We start from the raw sequence: 20,550 nt of genomic DNA on the forward strand, positions 1-20,550 counted from the left end.
AAACAAGCTGCCAGGTTTACAGATATAGAACAAAAAATATGCACATACTCTGAATGCTTGCTGTGCTTGTAGGAATTGCAACTCACAGTTGTAACAAATTGGGGCAGCCTATACATTTCATACATCCACCAATCAATCAATCAATCAATCTGTAGGGTTACAATTCACACACATTCTGTCTTCTGAGACATCTATACCTAAGAGCTGTAGGAGAGATCATGGAGAAAAAGACAAAGGCAATCTCCAGTGTGCATATGTGAGCAAAACCAAACAAAATAAACATTATCGTGTGCTAGAGCTTCAGCAGAAATAAAAGGAAGCACTTCTTCATCCAGTGCATTGGTGATAGAGAAGGCCATCAATTTCAAAGGCTTTAAAAGGGGATTAGATCAATGTCTGAAGGAAAAAGCTTTCAGGGCCTTCTGGTTTTGATGGCTATATGTTACCTGCTGGATCAGAAGGAATATGTTTCTGAACACCAATTGCTGGTGTTCAGAATAGCCAAGTCTATTGTTCTTACACCATGGATCGTCATGTGGTGGTTGCTACGTTCTGCCTGTGGGGACTTCTTTGAGGCATCTGATCAGCACTGAAGGACAATAATGTTGGACTTGATATAGAAAGGCCTTCCATCTGATCCAGCAGAGTTTCTGTTTCTGTATAACCCTCAATCATGTTTTAGCTGCAAATAAGTTTGAAGTATGTCACCCTGGCCAGACTGGCCCCTCTTTTCCCTAGCTAGCAGTTTGTCCATTTTCTTTCTGCCAGCAACATATCATTTCTCTTCCTAGGTTTCAAATTCTGCCCCCAGGTCCCCTCTTCTCCTTGTTCTTTTCTTTTCTTTTTTAAAAAAATATTCTCATTGCTTCCCAGCTGCTCACAACTAAACTGCCATTTCAATCCTCTCGGGTGCTTAGGCTACCTTGAAATAATTTCCTGAAATTAAATGGAGCAATTCTATTGTGCAGGTGAAAAACAAAGACAGTGTCACTGTTTCATTTCTATCCAGGTTTAGACTGTTGCTGAACAGCGACATTGGTGACACTGAAATGCTTCTGCCACCAATTGAATAGCAAATGGCATTAGCTCTGTCTCTAATTTAATTATTAGGCATAAATTCAGCTATAAGCAAATGGCTCCTTTGCTTATAAAAACAGGGCAACAGCAGCTTTTGCAGGCAACACACTTAATTGTGTACATTGGTGGTTCACTTTGCTTTGTCAATCTGAGCTAATCATGCTGAAAGAGTCCTTGGTCTGCCTTTGGGTGGACATTTGAATCATAAAGGGAGGGTGATTCCTGGAGAGTTGTGTGTGTGTGTGCACACCTTCAAGTTAGATTTTGACTCCTGGCAACTGCCTGGACTAGTCCCTGCAGTTTTCTTGGCAAGGTTTCCAGGAGTGGTTTGCCATTGCCTACTTCCTAGGGCTGAGAGAGAGTGACTGGCCCAAGGTCACTCAGCTGGCTTGTGCCAAAGGCAGGACTAGAATTCACGGTCTCCCAGTTTCTAGCCCCTGCCTTAACCACTACACCAAACTAGCTCTCTGGGCAGTGTTTCTCAACCTTGGCAACTTAAGCTGTGTGAACTTCAGCTCCCAGAATCTCCCGGCCAGCATGCTGGCTGGGGAATTCTGGGAGCTGAAGTCCACACAGCTTAAAGTTGCCAAGGTTGAGAAACACTGCTGTAGGGGACTACTTAAAGCGTGTGTATAAAGCTTTCTGAGAAGCTAGCTGCAAATCAGGCTTTGAATTGAAACTCTCTAAAGCAGCCAGTAATTTGAACCCACCCACATTGGGAATCATGTAGGGTTCAAGTAGCAGCAGAGGTGTTTGATAGAAGAGGAAGAGGTTTGATATACAGTAGAGTTTACTTTCCAAACATTACAACTGAGATCAACTGACAAACCTGAATTTTGTTTAAAAATATTTCCTGTTTTGAAGAGCCGCAAGCCTGCAGTTTTCACTTCTATCACTGAATGCAAATAATTCTTGTCTGGTGTTTGAGTGACCTCTGCTGGCTGCAGTATCTCATTCGTATGCCATCTTTAGGATAAAAAAGAAGAAGAAAAGAAGATGCGGAGGATTGCCATCTACCACTAATCAACCATTTTACCCAAAAATGGGGCTAGATTTAGTTGTTTTATATGTTGCAGAACTACTGTCCATAATGGCACTCACAAGCCAGGGTGCCCCTAAAACATTTTAAACCCCAAAGAGGTAACATGAAATGCATGTTTTGAGAAAGAAAGAAAGAAAGAAAGAAAGAAAGAAGGGAGGGAGGGAGGGAGGGAGGGAGGGGAAAGGAAAGGAAAGGAAAGGAAAGGAAAGGAAAGGAAAGGAAAGGAAAGGAAAGGAAAGGAAACTTTCAGGCAGCACATAAAGTTCACTTCTCCCTCATCCTATTAATTATCCATATCCATTGCATTACTAAGGGTCTCATTTATGAACCCCTGTTACACATGTCGTATTATTGTCATCCTAGCATGAGTTCATTAACTGGATTATCCTTTGTGATCAGTACTGTAAAAAAATAATGAAATACCGGATCACCATCCTAGCACATAGGATGATTCTTTCAGTAAATTATGTAAGTTGTTTCCTGTCTGGTGCTCCCCGGATAAAGGTGGGCTGTAACCCCAATGGCCAGGCTGGATGACAATAATAGGAGTTGGACTAACTTGTTGGGGAAAATTGAATGATACATTGCATGAAGAAAAGTTTCCATCTTGCTAAGGTGCTATTCTTGGCTTGTAGGAACTGGAATCCTGAGTCAAAATGAGCTTCCTTCTTTCTAACCCCAGAAAAGGCACTTTTCACTGCCCTCTCTTTATGTCTTCCTTAAGCTATAGCTGTTTTCTAAGCTTCGTCTTCCATAAGCTTTTGTACAGGTAGTCCTCACTTACCAACCACAATTGGGACTGGCAACTCCATCGCTAAGCGACATGGTCATAAAGTGAAACATCATGTGACCACACTGACTTACAACGCCAGTTCCAACTGCAGTCATTAAGCAAATCACCTGCGGTTGTTAAGCACAATGTCACCTGACTACAACTTGCGACTTCCTGCTGGCTTACCCATTGAGTTTGCTTGTCAGAAGCCGGCTGTGAAGGTTGCAAATAGCAATCCTGTGACCATGGGATGCTGCGACAGTCATAAATGTACACCAGTTGCCAAGTGCCCAAATCACAATCACGTGACCACAGGGATGCTGCGACAGGTGCAATGTCATAAATCTCCTTTTTCAGCGTTGTAACTTTGGACAGTTGCTGAATGAGTAGTTGGTAAGCAAGGACTACTTGTAATTTATTTTTAGAGTTTATGTTGGCCTTTTTGGTGTTTGGGTATTTTTTACAAACTCCCTATTTTTCTTGGCTCCTCTAATGTTTCACTTTAAAGACTTACTCCACCCCAGCCCTTCATTTGCACTGTGGAATTAATTCCAATTTCCAGCAGCACCTTCTTTCATGCTTTGTGAGGCCTGGCAGTGGTTGCATAGATGTGACTGGCAGCTCAGGCTGCACTTCTGAGACTACCAGTGCTAGACAGGTACAAGCTGGAATACCAAACCCCAATTCATTACCAAATCTCACTGTTTGGCTTCCAGGTATTGCCAGTAATTTGCATTCCAGACACCAATTTAGTGTGCATTTTCCCATTTCCTCTATTTGATTTGTGTTTTGTCTCAGATTGTCTACGTGGCTTCAGATTTCAGAAAATGCTTTAGGATTCTACATTTATGTTCAGGGAAACTGTCTTGCCCAATTTATGTTAGAGTTCAATTCCCAGAATTTCCTATGAGCAGAGCCAAAGGCTGGAAGGTACCAGGTTAGGCAAAGCCAAGGCAAGGCACAGATTTGGTGGAGCAGTGTTCCTCAGCCTTGGCAAATTTAAGATATATGGACTTCAGTTCCCAGAATTCTTCAGCCAGCAATCAGAAATCCAGAAAGTCTCTACCACGCATGGAGTCAACAAGGGCCAGATAAATCAGCAGCAGACAAGGTAAGGCAGCTGCATAGGTTTTCTCACTAATGTTACAATGACCAAGCAGGCTCTGTGGTGAAGATTGTTCCACCTGGAATCCAGAGTTAAGCCCAAGGATTGCTTCACTTATTAAGGATATGTACTGTATATATCTCACTTTTTAGGATTACATTATTTCTAACCCATTAAAACTCATAATTAAAAAAGAACAACCTCTAAAAATAACTGGGGTCAACTCTACTGCAGAAAACAGCCTGTAAACATTAATCAGGTAGTAAAGGGACTCAGTTCAATACACCAAATGCTGGCTGAGAAGGAATGATTTGTCCAGCGATTAAAATCTAAAAGAGGTTTTCTGCCTTCCGGCTACTTGCAATTCTGCAACTGACAGGGAGTTAAGGAGAATTCTCCCCAAAGATCTTGCAGAATGGACAGAAACCTTATGACCTGAAAGGCTCAGCAGGCATACCAGCCAAGAAACTAGATAATAACCCTTTCTCCCTCTTTCCACCAAGGGGAAAATATAGGTATAGGTATAGGTATAGGTATATGTGTATATAAAAAAATTCCCTTCTCATCCCTATGGGTGGTATGTGTTCCTAGCATTGCACTCTTCTGGACAGAGAACTCTGATGTTGCTCCTGGGATCTGTTGGAGCCAGTATATACTACACTGTATATACTGTACCAACTCTGTGTGTGTGTGTGTGTAGTCACATCTCCCTCCTTCAAGATACAACTAAATCTTTTGCCACTTAATAGAAAACAACATTGCCCACACAGGAGGAAAATATGATTGTTGTTGCAGTTCCCTCCCACACCCCACAAAAACATATAATTTAAGACTCAAGTGTCCACCTTTATGCTCTATTATTCTTCATCTTAGAACTCTTAAAATATGTGGGTTTAAAATTCTCATCTTTAGCCTTTATAGAAGGCTGTTCTAGTTGACTAGGTGCAACTTGGTGCTTCTAGGAATCACATTCTATATCACTTCTGCTTTCAGTATATAAAAATAATGCTTGGCTAGTTGAGCAGGTAGGAGCAATCTTTTTCAGTCAGCAAGAATAGTTAGCATTTGGAGAGCATATTCTGGGTGGTTTGCTGAAATAAGTACCATGGTCAGGTTGAGCATTAACGAAGTCGCTGCCATGGTGGACACCATCAATCACAAAATGCTCATTTAATTGAAGGTGACCTGATGGCGTAGTTTCCTATCACCTCCTCCAGCTTTTCAAGATGGCACCTACCATCCTAGTATTACTTCTGTGCAGATGGGCAATATCCACACCATTGGGAGAAAGCCACCTTCCATTCTTATTTTCTAAGAATGTGTATGGATATATGTGGAATCAAGAGACACAGTTAAGTAAAAGTAGCTATGCTAGGTTAGCCCTTAATTTTACAGATGTCACTTTTCCCTTCTTCTTTCGATCAGGTGAGGCAGGGAAGCTGGCAGGTAGCAAAGCACATGTTCACGGGCACATTGGTGCCTGCCATGTGCATTAAGTTGCTCTTCCAGTATTAAATGTGAGCCTGGCCAAATTTCCCAGCTTTCCCAAAGAGAAAAATTCCAGCTACTGATTATTCCCTGAAATCCTTGCAAAAACATAAAGATCCATCTGACTATAAACACAGTAAAAACCCAGAGAATAAAAACCAGCTCAGAGGCATCAGCTGGCAACCTGCCCCTGTTCCAGATGCCAACTCAGAGCTGGCCAGCTGGCAACCTTCTAGGTGTCCCTCCAAACAAAGTCCTCTTTCAGAAGAGGCCTCAGCCTTTTTCGTGCCCATGCCAGATGTTCAAACTGATCAAAAACAAGGGATTTTGGCAACCACCAAGCAGGAAACCAGAGTTCATGTGGATATATGACTTAGAGCTAAATTCACGGGGCGTAAGTGACAGAGGAGATGAAGCCACATAGATCATTCTTGGCTTCATGGGCAGCTGTGCCCCCCTCCCTCAGGAACAGACATTCCATTTGTGCAATTACATGAAAAAGTATCTACCATCAATATATTGAATTAGACAAACTTTTCTTAACTTGATATTCTCAAAGGCTATCCAGTGTTCCTACAATAAGCATATCTAGACCACAAATCTCATATTTGAATATTTTATATATACATGACACACACACACATACCCACCCACCAAACTTGCCATCACAACTTACTCTAAAGCAGAGGTTTTCAAACTTTTTCAGGCCACAGAATCTGTTAGTTAAAAAAAGAAATTTCCTGAAACCCCCGAAGAAGAAGCAAAGCTCTAGTGACAGAAGATTGGCTGTTTTTGAGTGAACTTTTTTTTTTTTACCTTAGTCTCACACAACCCCATTGAGTTCTCTTGGAACCTAGAACTCCACAGACCCCAGTTTGAGAAATCCTATTCTAAAGGATCATGGGAACTGTAGTTTGGTGAGAAGGTTGAGAATTCTTTATTAATATGAGTGGAGGAAAATCTACTTTTCAAACATTATAATTTAATGACATCAGAACTGATATCTTGATATTGGATTTGAAAATTGGATTTTAAAAAATCTGATTTTCTTTTGTGGGGGGTGGCATTGAGACTGAGAGCTACAAGTAAAAAGACTTGGGCTCATGCAGCCTGTGGGTTGTGAGTCCTGCCTCTTCTTCCCCTCCTCCATATGGTTTGTTTTATACCTTACTCTTAGAGCAAGGGTTCTTAAACTGTTTGACCCAATTACTCCTTTTCATGGTCTCAAATAATGTCATTACCCCCACAACCCTACCCCAGATTTCATTGTTTTACACAAGAGTCTCAGCAGCGGCAGTCCCATACTGGATCCTGGACTCACAAACAAGCAAATACAACAGGATAGGCCAAAGTTACCCCCAAGGGTAAAAACCAGAGCCCCGTGCTTTCTGTCAACCCTTTCCTGAATATTTACAGAGGCAATTGCAGGCATCTTGTTCAAATGCTCCCAAACCTAGTTATCACTGCAGTCATATCTCAAATATTCCCTCCGAAGGACAAATATACTGCACTGCAGGTAGAATTTTCATGTTTTCTGTAGTTTAGTTTATTCTATATTTTAATGAACATAGCTTTGCATTTTATATTCCTTTGCAGAATCTGAGCTTCTTAATGTGCCACCCCAATTTCAATCAACCCTATATATAATCAAGACAAAAGTTGGAATTTCTTAAGAATGTTTGAGCTTTAGGCATGGTTTTCAAAATCATGTAGGTAAAATAAAAAGTCCAGTGTGTGAAAAACTACAATCTATCTGTGGAGTCCTTGGTGCTCTCTGAGCCTTGTTGTTTTCTTGCAGACGTTTCATTGCCAGACTAAGCAACAACTTCAGTGCGAACAGGGAGTGGGCCTTGCTCTCTGTTTATATACCCTGGCTTGCCCTGCTTGTATTGGTGGGGGTGTTGTTCTCTCCTTGGGAGTTATTTGATTGGGCTGTTGTTTGCTGCTTGGTTGATTGCCTGAGTTAATACTTCCTTGATTAGGGTGTATTGTGCTGTTTGATTGTTCATCTGGTATTAATCCTAGTGTTGATTTTTGCATATCTGGGTGTTGATTGCTGGCAAGGGAGTGTATTAGTCTTTTGGCTTTTCTATTGTCTCTTTTGAATGGTATGTAAATGTTGTTTACCTCTATGTGTCTGTTGATGGCTGCTTGGTCTGAGTGCCAGACTTCCAGGAATTCTCTGGCTTTTTGGATTTGGCTTGGTTTAGGATGCTTACAGTTTCCCAGTTGAAACTATGGTTGAGTCTGTCCATGTGTTGTGAGATTAAGGAGTTCTCATAATGTCTTCTCACTGCTAGTTGGTGTTTGTGGATGCGCTCTGCTAGTCTTCTGCCTGTCTCAACCAGTGTTTTGTGAGCATGCCAACATGCTCTTAACATTCAAAATGTACCCACTGACCTGCAAAGGTTGGGGATCCCTGGACTAAATCACCCATTAACTTTACTGTTTCAGCTTCCTAAGTATAAAAAGAGTTAAGTACTTTGTGTAGTGTGCATACTCGTGGCTCTGCACGTACATATAGAGGTTATTGTCAAACGTTGGGGAGGCTAAGTGCCCTGATGTTTGACAAACCCGCTTAAAATTATTTCTTTTTGTGGAATAAAAAAAAATTGTATAAAATTTTGTTACAGGTAGTCCTTGCTTACCATGCAGCTACCATAGAATGTTATGACAGTGCTAAAAAATAACTTTGCGACTAATCCTCACATTTATGACCATCACAGTGTCCCACAGTCATGTGATTGCCATTTGCGTACTTCACAACTGGTGCACATTTTTGTTTGTGACACGCAGAATTAATACTGTACAGTATGGAAGGCAGAAGTAAAATCGTAAGTCACACTCATTTGATTTTTCACTTAGTGACCATGTCGCTTAGCTTAACAACCAAAGGTGAAGTCAGGTTGTAAGTCCAGGCATGATCACATGATTTTCTGCTTAGCAACTGTGTCTCTTAGCAACCAAGTTGCTGGTCCCAATTGTGGAGTACCTGTATATCAAGTCAAGAATTCTTATATTCCACTCTTCCCTTGTTCCTTCTCCCATCTCCCATAAATATAACATCACCCATAGCTAAATATAGTACCTTGCAGAATGTGGTGAAACAGTGTTGGCAACAACAGATAAACCATTCAATATTAAAAAGTAAACAAAATAAAATACTTCTGCAAGGAATTCATACAGCATTGCAATAAAATACAGATCTTGAACATTTGCAGGAAATTATTTCATCTTCTCAGTTCCCAACTCTCAGCTTGAGGTGCTTAATTATATGTATAATATATACTCCTTTTAATAACCCCATTTTTTATTTGGCCAGGCAAGTAAATTACAACTTCATCACGTCTAGCCTGAGTTTCAGAGAACAGACAAATGAATCTGCAACAAAACCTTGCTTTGTGTGGGGTGTGATTCTGGCCAGTGTGCCAGCCAGCCCCATCTTTCTCCAGGATACTTAATTCCCCTCCATTTCTAGCTTTTCACTCCATCTCCCCTGGATCACCATTCCCTGTCCATTCAACGCATGCAGTCTTCACTGGACTGTTCTGTTCTTCCCTTAAATATTATTTGTAGTTTTGCAAACCTCAGGGCTCCCTCCAAAGATCATGAAGGCCTTTTTCTGTACATGTTACAGTTTGGGCTGAATAAAGAAGAGACAGGAGAATGAGTTTGTAGTTAATACGACGTAAGCAGCATGGAAGCTCCTGGTCTGCTGTAAAGGGGTCAGGATGCAAGGCATTCATGAAATTGGATAAGCAATTTGTCTAAGGAGGACTCATCCACAAGTAGGGTCACCGCACATTTTCAACAGAAAGAAAGCCTACCAACCCGTTTTCAAAAATAGAAAATAACCCAAAGAGGAAAATGTACCCTACCAACGTATATCCAAGGCAGCAGAGAATCAGTAGATCCCCAAAGCAATTCTTCAGCCAAATATGGGATCTTCTTTCCCATAATTTCTGGATTAGAAATGTTGGAAGGCTAGTATCTATATATATAGGAATATAATTACTGGCATCACCATCACCATCATGACACAAAATCAAGGTTCACAGAGCACATTGAATTAAAGTTCAAAAGGTATTTTGAGCCATAAAATGACCACACATCAGACAAAGCCACTAAATGTAAAACTAACCAAAGTTTAAACTAAGCCATCCTAGCATGTGACAATGCAGCCATTAGAACTTTCACTGAGTTAAACATGTTCATACTGTGTGAATCCAGCCATTGCATGCAGTCTCCTAGAGCTCTTTCAACAGCTTCTGCTGCTCCAAGTGTTACAAATTTGTGCTTGCGCCAGGAATTTTTCTTCTTATTAAAAATAAAAAAAGAAAGGAAGGAGCTGGTTGACATATTGAACTAATACTTCATTTACTTCTAGAAACTGGTGCTTAAAATACAGGAAGGGAGGCAGAAGATCTCTCACCCGATTGTCCTTTATGAAGGCACCCTATGCTGTTGTGTTTACTGAACAATTCCATGCCTGTGCCCTTGAATTCCATTGGCCTTGCTGCTCAAGAAGTGTGCCAAAAACTGCAGGTGGGAATGACATGGCTAAAACTGGAGGGCGAGGAGGTAAGGAGAGGGATTGTGAGATGCCTGAATTTCATTAAGACCTTCCATAATCTTCCTACTTATAATTCAAGCACAGAGATCCTTTTTAGTTTTGAGATTTAGCAGATAGGTAGATATCACTGTAATTTTGTCAGCATTCCTATGCTCTGAGCTCCATCCGACAAAAAAAAGACTGGCTAACATCAAGCTGATTCCTATAGATTAAAATCACAGGTGACAAGTGTTTGGAACAGAACAAATTAGCAGATTTAATTAGTTAATAAATAAAAAAAATGATACATGAATAAAGATCTGTGTACTCTTAAGGGAAAAAATTCTGGTATGCAGAAATTATTGGGTCTTACACATATATAACCTAATTCTTAGGCAGCAATATTAGGGGGCTCTCTCTGAAGAAAGGTTATTTGAAACATATTGGGCTCAATAAATATTCACTTAGGCAGCCACAGATTTCTTTCTATTTTCATCTGCCACCTATAACTTCCAATTTTATTTGATTTCATTTTACTGTAAATATGGGAACCTGTGACCCTCCAGATGTTGCTGAACTACTGTGACTCGTAACAACCCTAGTCAGTATGGCCAATAATGAGTGATGTTGGGGACTGTAGTTCAGCATACATCTGCTAAACTAGGTTCTATTGCTAAACTAGGTTCCATAGGCCTGCATTATTGCCAGCAGTTTGCGGTAGTTTTTAATCACATGGGAGACCCTACTTTAAAAAAAAAATAACAGAAAAGTCATAGCAATAATAGTTTGATCCGTCTGAAGATCAATGTCACAGCCACAAAAAAATAAAATAAACCTGAACCTAAAAATTGGTACTTGAAAGATAAAGAGGCATTCTTTCTTTCTTTTTTAAATTATATTTTATTAAGCATTTTTAAGAAATGGAAAAGAAAAAAGACATACAGATAAAAAAGAGGTAAAGGAAAATAAAGCACAAAGTGGATAAAGAGGGAATTTAGAAGCATCATAATTTTTTTACCATTTCATTTATTAGATTTAAATAACTGAATATACTATTGTTTTATCTCTATCTATCTATCGCATTTATATGGTCATCGAACTCAAGCAAAGTGACTTTAAGCAGCACACAACAATTATGTTATTTTAAAAACTACAAATCATTATTAAAATCCAGGTAATATATAAATATCCGCAACAATAATCAGTGGAGTATAAGCCATAAAATAAGATGAAGAATTACAGTAATTTCTATCTGAGCATTTAAAAATTTTATGTTAAGAGAAAGCCACATTTCAGAGTGGTACAAGCCTATATATAGAGTTATACTAAAACTGGCCTCCTAACTGAATGAAATTTTGTGTCAGATTTACTTTTGAAATATGAAATTATTTTGGACCTTGAGTTGCATTCCCAGAACTGAATTAGCCATTCTTTTGCAGAAGGAACTGTGTGTACTTTCAACAGGAAGCATAGAGTATCTTTTAAGCAGTTAAAAATGTGCAAAGCTAATTTCGTATACTTTCTGGGACTATCAGGTTTAGTAATAATTAATAAAAACTTTAGCTGTTAGAAAGGAAAATTAGCTTTTAAAATTTGTTGCATTCTGTTATAAATCATTTTCCAAAATTGTTGAGCTTTATAACTGTCACCAAATAAGGAAAAATGATTCAACCCAGTCATTACATCTCCAACTATTGTTTACAGAATGAACTGCCCATTTTAGCAATTAGGTTAATTTAGCAATTAACCAGTGGTTAAACATACCAGTTTTCTCTAAGTATAATATTTGGTGAGAATGTTTTCCTTCCATTGAAATTCCCATTGATGCATATCAATTGTATCTAAATTCTGCATCCACTTAATCGTGCAGTTTTTAACTTGCTCAGTTTCTGAGTCATATTTCACCAACAATTTATGTGAAATTTGGGGAGATTCAGAACCAATACAAGTAAGCACTCCTTTCTACAGTGTTTATTTAAACTATGCAGTGTGCTGCTACCACAGCTGGCAATCAACATGTAGCTGAAAAGATATAAACAAATTCTTGGAGGACGGTGATCCCAACAAATATCTGTATACTACCTCCAAAATCTAAAGTCAGCATACTGTACACGAAATGCCAGATTTGTGTCATGACTGTCTTGGGAATTCTTAGATGCATCTGGCTGGCCATAACGTGGCATAGAACCCTGGACTATATAGCCCAGTGTTTCTCAACCCAGGCAACTTGAAGATGTTGGACTTCAACTCTCAGAATTCCCCAGCCAGCCATGTTGAAGTCCACACATCTCCAGGCTGCCAAGGTTGAGAAACACTGATAAAGACCATTGATCTAAAGTAGCAAAGTTCTTACGTTCCTATGGGTTCTTAATTCCAATTCTAGTCTCAGTGAAATAGTTCATCATCTGACATGACAAGAGTGATAACTCAAAAAGCGTCCATGTGGTGGTGCTAGTGACTAGGGAAAGGGAAGATGAGTTTTGCTGCCTAGTCACTATGGGACAAATTAGGTTTGATTATTTTGGTTATCCACGTCTTCCTATCTACATCCGGACTTGATTATTGCGATGCATTCTATGTGAAGTTACCCTTGAAAATTATTTAGTAATTGTATCTGGTGCAAAATGTAGGAGGGCAGCTACTTTGTGAAAGATCCAGGGATCATAAGATGCCTGCACCGAAAGATCTGCATTCTGCCTGCTGCTTACTAGGCACAATAGAAGGATTTGGTACTGTCCATTAAAGCCCTAAACAACATAGGGCCTGACTGATTAAGGGATTGCCTCTTATTAAATCTGTACAGCTGTCAAGATCCGCAGAAGCGGTCCTTCTGAAGATGTTCCCACTCTTAGAGGCCCCCATGGGAAAGGGTCTTCTCCTGCATTGCTGACACTGTATGGAACTTACTCCCTCTCACACCATTTAGACCATCTGTAAAGATGCATCTCTTTCACCAGGCTTTTAATTGTTAAATGAATTTAGCATCTGTTGCAGTGTTAAATTTAAACCCTATTTTTAGCTTTTGATGTGGATTTTGCATTCTTTAAAAGTTTTGTTAGCCAGCCCAGCCTGAGTTTTTGCAAGAGTAGAAAGGTGGGGGATAAATCAAATAAAGAAATGAAATGAAGATTATAATAAAAGAATGAAAAAAATGTGGGTTTTGTCAGATATTCAAGGACACATCCAGGCTTGCTGAATTTTTTAAATGAGGAAAATAGAGCTGTCCAAGGGACAACCTCCATCAGCTTAAGGAAGTAAACTTTGCCTGGCATGTCATGCATGGCCCACACTCCAAGAGGGGGGAATGTGCCTTTTGTGGGGTTTCCAGTTTAAGAGGTGATACAGGTGCCTTAAGCATCTCTACAAGGCACAACATTCATTTCGTGCTTTATTGGTTTATTTTACCCATATCAGAGCCGGGGTGCTGGCCTGCTCCTGCTAGTGACTACAGTACAGTACAGTACAGTACAGTACAAGACAGTACAGTTTGGTCCATCCATCAATATGTGAATTCTGGAAACCCTTAGTCAGGCTCGACCCAGTGTTAACTTCAGCTAGAAACAATAGGTAATAATGATCAACAAGCAAAGATCTGAATAATGACAAAAGTCTTCTAGTGCTGTTTCATTCTTTTTAGTGACATCTCTGGCTCAGACAATGTAGCAGATTATATGGAGGAGAACACCCAGCTTGGCTGAATGGAATCTGGCTGTATATTTCAGGCTTCCCCAGGATTTTCTGCAACAGCCATGGTGATTGGAGAATTCTGGGAGTTCAAGTCCACCCATCTGGAGGGTATCTAGGTTGGGAAAGGCTTGTCTGTCTAATATCCCCCAGCAGAATAGGAGAGAATAGCTTTTTCCCAATGTCATTTCCTGCCCACCCCCCATAACATATAGATTTCGCCGTTTTCATAAACCTCTTTTAAATCTATGCAAATTTGGTAGCTATCACCACCATGTTCATGCAAGATGGTCCATGCAACCTAGTGACCATCATGTGGCAATGAATTCCATAATTGTGTAGCATAAAAATTCTTCCTTTCATCTGTCTTGAAATATCTGGCAGTCAGATTGGATGAAGGAATCTATCAAAGAACAAGGATCTGGATCTTAGCCTGAGCTTAAACCAGATCCATCTTCCAGCCTCATGTATATGTACCATACATTCTGTGTCATTGTGCATAAACTTAGTTTACAACTTTATCATGTGATTAAAAAACCTTAAGTGACAATATAATACTTCCAAAGCGGAAACTATCAAAAATAGCAGACAGAGATAAAAACAATTAATAAAACAGTAAAAAGGTCAAGAATATAATTAGTAAACTAGTAACAATTACATATGCCTGAAAAACACAACACACCCTTTGGCAATAATCATGATCAGTCCTTACTTTAATAAGTTGCTGACAAATGATCTTCCTTCAGAACTCTTGTTGCCAATTCAATTGGAACAAACCACAGAGATGCTACAACACAAGGCTGTGGATGTGAAGCTGCAAAATAATCTAAATCTAGTTCCCAGTGGTTTTAGGTATAGGAGACAGGAGGTAGTATGGAGTAGGCCAACCAAGTCACTACTTTGGAACTGTCTAGATAACATAGTTCAACATAGTTCACAGTCCATCGTTCACAATTATCTGTATAAATTTGCTAAATAAATAAATAGTGCTTTCTCTCTGATTGATTGATTACAGTATATGCCATCAAGTCATCATTGACTCCTAGCAACCACACAGATAGATTTTCCCTATGACGATCTGTCCCTAACCTGGTCTTTCAGGTCTTCCAACTGTGCACCCATCACCACAGTAATTGAGTCTATGCTGGTCACCCTCTTCGTCTCTTTCCTCCCACCTTTCCCAGCATTAGAGCCTTCTCCAGAGAGTCTTCTCACTAGCCTTCATTAATATACTGCCATCTGTCTGTCTTGCTGGTGGGCCAGTTTAATAAGGTTCCAGTGAATAATGAATGAACATCTTTATGTGGGTCAGGTGCAGTCAGAACAGCTAGCTACATTCTAATTTATTGTATGATAAAGATATGCAGAGTGATCTTATCTCACCTTATCTATCAAAACTTTCAAGTCATCCAGATGATTTCTGTTGCCAACTCTCAGAAAGCAATATAAGCATTACACAGGGTAGCCAAATTCTGTTCAGCAGCATGTAAAGCCTGATATAAGAGGGGGTTCCTTGTAATATCCTTTTTAAACAAGTCTGCTTATATGTGATTTTGATATAGCTACAACCTGTCCTATGTTTTATGTTGCTGTACGTTGACCATAATCAAGGTTTTCATTTCATTTCTGGATATCTATCATAAATGACAGATTAGGACTGTTGATGGGATTTTTTTTTAAAATCTTTAAACCAATCTAAAATTGGTTAGCTCACCAAATAGTGAATGCTTCCATGCACTTTACAAAAGACTGTGGATAGTCCTGCTTCTTTGAGATGAAGGCTAGATAGATCACTACCAGTATCTGAGGATGAGGAAGACATACCACTTCAGATAAGCACAGAAGCTGTCAACTTCCCACGTGGTTGCTCTTTCCTGTGCTGCTTCTCTCACGACTCTGCCTCCTAAAGCACATGATAGACAACTCTGGCTGTACCATAGGTACAGGGAAATGGCTGCTCTAAGTAGCAGGTTATTATCTTTGATGTAGATTGGATTACTTGGTAGGGTAGCCATGATGTGTCTATACCTACAATGATCAGAATTGTGCAGGCAACAGTAGCACTCTATGCAAGCAAAAGTTGGAAGCTAGAAGTGAAAGCTGGACTTTTGGAGAAGCAGGGTAAAAAGAGTATCGATGCTTTTGAACTTTGGTGTTAGAGAAGACTCCTGAGAATATCCTGGAGCCAAGAAAACAAAACAAGGGTTTATAGAACAATTCAATACAAAGTTCTCACTAGAGGCACAAATAATCAGGCTCAAATTGGACACATTATGCGAAGGGTTAGTTTTCCGGAGAAGTCTATAATGCGGGAAAGGTGGAAGAAAAGAGGAGAAGAAGACTACCAGAAGCAAGGTGAATGGACTTGATTATAGTGGTGATGGGTGCATTGTTTGAAGATCTGAAGGACCAGGTTGGGAACAGGTCATCCTAGACAGAGTCTGTCTATGTGGTCACAAACAGTCTGTTGCTGTTATGGGAGGAAACTGAAGGAGGGAGTGTTATGTATGCTGCCTTTGCTCCTAACAAAAGGTGAAATAAAAATATAACAGACAAATAATCTTACAGCATTACCAACGGTCAGCAAATTGTTAACAACGTGGCAATTATTATAATGATTTTTAAAGAGAAAAATCAGATTGCGTGGGGAAAGGAGAAAACTTAAGAATTAACAATTCAGAACATTTACTTCATTAACCTGTTCAGGCAACATAGGGTACACTTCTGAAATGTAACCTTTTTGAAAATTTGCTTAGTACATGATTGAACGGATTAAAAAAAATGCTGCATTTTGAATTCTTATCATGGTTACTATTAATGCACTTTTGCAAAACACATGAGTGGGTATAATGGGGAAAACTGGTAGATAACTATTTTCTTTGCTTTTTTTGTTAGAAAAATTATTATGGATAATTTCCAGTTTAGATGACATCCAGCACACTCCCAGTCAATCCTGCACTTCTTTCAAAAGAAACTTTTTGAAACATGTTCTGTAACTTTCTCTGTTCAGCATCATGACTGTTCTTTATTTATCAAAAATTTCTTGCATGCTTTCAATTAGCTTGAAAGAATTTCTCCTCTGTCTGCCTTGCTTTGTACTCAGACAGGTATATTGGAAACACTCTATTTCATTCTTCATCACAAATTCCAGCAGGTACCCTTAAAAATATATGGCAATAGGTTTATTGCAACCAATGGAAAATAAAACAAGCTGACCAATTAAACGCTTTAATGTTTTTGTTTCTGTGTTAAGAAACATTGTGTTTTGACCCCAATCCATTTGTGACAGTTACTATTTTCAGGGTGACATATTTCACTGCCCCCATCCCCCAACCCTGGGCAATTTTCCAACAAGAGCAGAAATCCATGTTAACTTTTCCAATGCATATATTCTTGGGAGTGTTTGTTGTTGTTTATTCGTTTAGTTGTTTCCGACTCTTCGTGACTTCATGGACCAGCCCACGCCAGAGCTTCCTGTCAGTCGTCATCACCCCCAGCTCCCCCAGGGACGAGTCCGTCACCTCTAGAATATCATGGTGTGTTGATCCTTAAAACATCGGATTCGCCGTTCACCACCAGCACCGTCGGCCGCTAGCCGTCCTTTCGGCTTTGAGCTAGCTGCGTCATCATGTCTGGGGCTACTTGAACTCATCCTCTGTTCCTCCCCAGTAGCATTTTGACCATCTTCCGACCTGGGGGTCTCATCTTCCGATGGTATACCGACATATCTCTGGTTGTACTGATCCATTGAGTTTTCATGGCAAGAATACTGGGGTGGGTTGCCATTACCTTCCCCAGGGATCGCATTTAGTCTGACCTCTCTGTCATGACCTTCCCGTCTTGGGTGGCCCTTCACGGTTTAGCTCACGGCATCATTGAGGTGCTCAAGCTCCAGCACCACGACAAGGTAACGATCCTTTGCTGAGTGGGAGTGTTTAAGCTGCCTTAAAAGGCAAATAAAAATATTTTAATAAGGAAACCAGTAGATAGGCACTCCAATCTTTTTTCCATGGTTAGTCTCCATCCAACAGCACAGAAAGGAACACATACAAATGACACAATGTAACACAGAGCACCAGCTTTGAAATTAAAAGATATTTAGAGCTCATTTCAACCCAGAATAAGCAGGATGTGCATTAGAATATCAAATAGTGTATTCCCTCACCTGTCCACTCCATTATAAGCTGTTAGCTTTATTAGAGAGTGGGGAGGCCTTTTTAATGATGTTTTCTACAATAGTTCATTCAGTTTATTGGCATTGAAATTGGTTTTTCTCAACTTTGAAAAAAACAAATGGACTTTCTTTTCATTTATTTGGCACTGACATTGTATTTCATCCACCAGAATTCAAGCATTTCAGTTAATCCTCTCCATTGCTCCCATATCTATTTTTGCAGTTCCCAAGCCTCTCCTGGATCATACCTTAAACCAGTGTTTCTCAACCTTGGCAACTTTAAGATGGGTGGACTTCAACTCCCAGAATTCCCCAGCCAGCTTAAAGTTGCCAAGGTTGAGAAACACTGCCTTAAATATTGGAATCAAAATAGCCATTACTGTATCCTGAAGTGCAATTTTTGCCTTAAACATAAGTTATTTTTGTGTAAGCTTCTTCCTAAATCCCCCCTCAATAAAAAATAGTCTAAAATTTCAGACCTGACCACACCAGTGCTAACGCCACATTGCCAGCCATGTCCCCTGCAGCCCTTGCAGGTCAAATAAATAAAAATGAAATGCAGATTTTAGAATCTAAAAGGAAAACCCCTTGACCCATCCCAAGTGTTTTCTTCTTGCCCTACCTTCCAGTCACTCTGAATGTATATGTGACCCTGCTTCCTGTGCTGTTTATCAGTGCAACAACCATGAGAGGTAGGATACTTAAGCAATTATGATTGGCCCCCAATAATTCAACACAAAAAGCAGGGATTCAAATACAGCATCTTTGGCCCAGGCTCAGCCAGCTCTCTGTGACCACCTTCAGAATCAATTTGTGACAGCAGCAAATGAATAAAAAAGAGGAAATGAACATTTATATTCTGGACATCCCCCTGCTTTCTAATATGAGCATTGCCCAGCCCTCTGTTCCTAAATTAATCTATCTTGGTTTAAATCTATAGAGCCCATTTGACTTTCCATTTGCATGTCTCTGCTTAACTGCTTTGAGGATCACTGCTGTGTGCATATGTGTGTCATGTGTGTGTGTATTTAACCCACATTTACTTCCCCTTTTGTTTATCTGGTGGTCCCAAGCTTGCTTTTGTCTACTTTAGCCCTGCCCTGCAGGAGGTAAAAGGGGCTAAGAGGCTGCCTGTTAAGGGGAACAGCTTCTGTGCACAGCTGCACCAAGCCAAGACTCATGTCTCCCTTTTTTCCTTTGCTCCCTGCAAAATCAATCCATTGACAGCTAACTCATCCCCCCGCATTCTCTTCCCAAAACGTACTAGCTATTCAGCCCCAATAGAACCCTCCCAGGCCCCTTTTGTCCCAGGGAGAACTGCAAACCCTCTCATTAGTGCTTATTACCCTGAGTCGTTTGACAGCCTCCCTACCAGCTTACAAGACTTTCCCATTCAGGCCTAGCTAGAGCCTGCTCTCCTGCTCAAAAGAAACGGAAGTATTCAACTGACTGAATAGAGGGGAAAAGCTGTTTCACTTCTCCTCCCTCCCTATTCAGGTTACTTTTGATACAATATTTTCCTCTTTGTTTGGCTAAAGAGAGACAGGTCAAGGCAGACTTCTGGCAAACCTTGCTTTGTTTAATGTAAATAACCAGTTCCTGTCTTCCTTCTGTCCAAGGAAGGTCTCTGTGTATTTCCATGTGGACTGTTTCATCCTTTAATGCTAATTTTAGTGACATACAGTACATTGATTACAGCAATCCGTCTTATATCAAGTTAGTGTATTCCACCATCCTAACTCAAACCAACCTGTGCCCCATCCAAAGAATGGGGGAAGCAAAGCCCACCTCTTAGAGATATTTCTACAGATCTGAAACTCTTCAGCAGCAAAGATAAAGGCACTTAATTTCAGCAATTTATCTATTTCTCCTTTTAATCGAAAAGCAGGGGATTGTTTGTAAGGAGTCGGCAGGTCCTTCCCTATCTAGCCCTCCAGTCCTTCAGTCAAAGCAGCAACAGTCTTTGACCTTCTTGTTATTGTACATTTCAGCTTCTTACCTCCAGATGAAGCAAATGGCTCCTAAATATCTTCTCTTGTACCAATAGCAGCAGAGTAGCTTTTCCAACTTGGTCTCCTCCAGAGGTGCTGAGACTGCAGCTCACTGAACAAGTAGCTAGCATGATGGGTAGGAATTCTGAGAATTGCTGTCCCAATATTGTTGAAGTGCATAAAAGTTTCAGTAAGTGGACTATGCAGAGTTATCTCTGTATCTATGTAGTAATGGGAATTCTTCAGGTTGAGCTCCTGAGACCTTCATGGACATGTATTCTTGGTAGCAATATGGAAGTGAGTTCCTATTGCCTTCTGGGATATTTTTCCAACTTCTCAGTTTAGCATTGGATTTCCTGATGCTCTCCTGTCCAAGCACTAAGGAGATCTTAACCCGCTTAGCTGTTTTGAAATCAGTCAAGGTCAAGTAGGAGCTACCAATGGGGATCCCTAGTAGGGCTCAAACCTTGTCCTCTGTAGACAAAGAGATATTATTTAAAGTTTGGGAACACGGGCAGAGATATCAACAGATGTTTAGGATGAGGAATCCTAAGTCAGAAAGATGCAGCTTAGGGATGGATGAACTTGCTCACTGATGATGGAATGCTGCATGATGTTGGGGAAGTGAAGCCTGAAAAAGGGGAGGGATGGTAATGTTATAGAGT

Source organism: Candoia aspera, chromosome 1, assembly GCF_035149785.1.
Source record: "Candoia aspera isolate rCanAsp1 chromosome 1, rCanAsp1.hap2, whole genome shotgun sequence".
NCBI lineage: Eukaryota > Metazoa > Chordata > Lepidosauria > Squamata > Boidae > Candoia > Candoia aspera.